Below are 314 nucleotides of genomic sequence, written 5' to 3'. Positions count from 1 at the left end.
TTAATTCCACACACCCTCTCGCGCACACACAATCACATGAAAAAAACAAAACCCATGCCTTAATCCAAGCAAGACGACTTCCAGAAGGCCCTGACATCGCAAGCAAAAGCAAGAAGCGAATATAGAATCAATATCCACACGGACTGGCTGTGCGGATTGACTTCGAGTGAAACACAACATGACACGCAAGCCGCTCGCGGATTGTCAAAGAGACATGTATCTTTGACAAAGATGCATTTTTCAGATGTTATATCACTGGTATCATTATTGCCTTTTTTCGGATTTATAATAGATATCAGTCGTTAAATTGGCAA

General features: G+C 41.4%; 1 protein-coding gene across 2 annotated transcripts in view; it reads left to right on the top strand.

Moving 5' to 3' along the window:
- The window catches only part of LOC119590550 (zwei Ig domain protein zig-8-like), a gene marked incomplete in the record, with an annotated part of 99,462 nt that overhangs the window by 22,618 nt on the left and 76,530 nt on the right, over nucleotides 1-314 (top strand).

The sequence above is a fragment of the Penaeus monodon genome, chromosome 27 (assembly GCF_015228065.2).
Source record: "Penaeus monodon isolate SGIC_2016 chromosome 27, NSTDA_Pmon_1, whole genome shotgun sequence".
Classification (NCBI taxonomy): domain Eukaryota; kingdom Metazoa; phylum Arthropoda; class Malacostraca; order Decapoda; family Penaeidae; genus Penaeus; species Penaeus monodon.
Note: the sequence above shows the minus strand (reverse complement) of the source record. Positions and strands in the feature narration are given on the sequence as shown.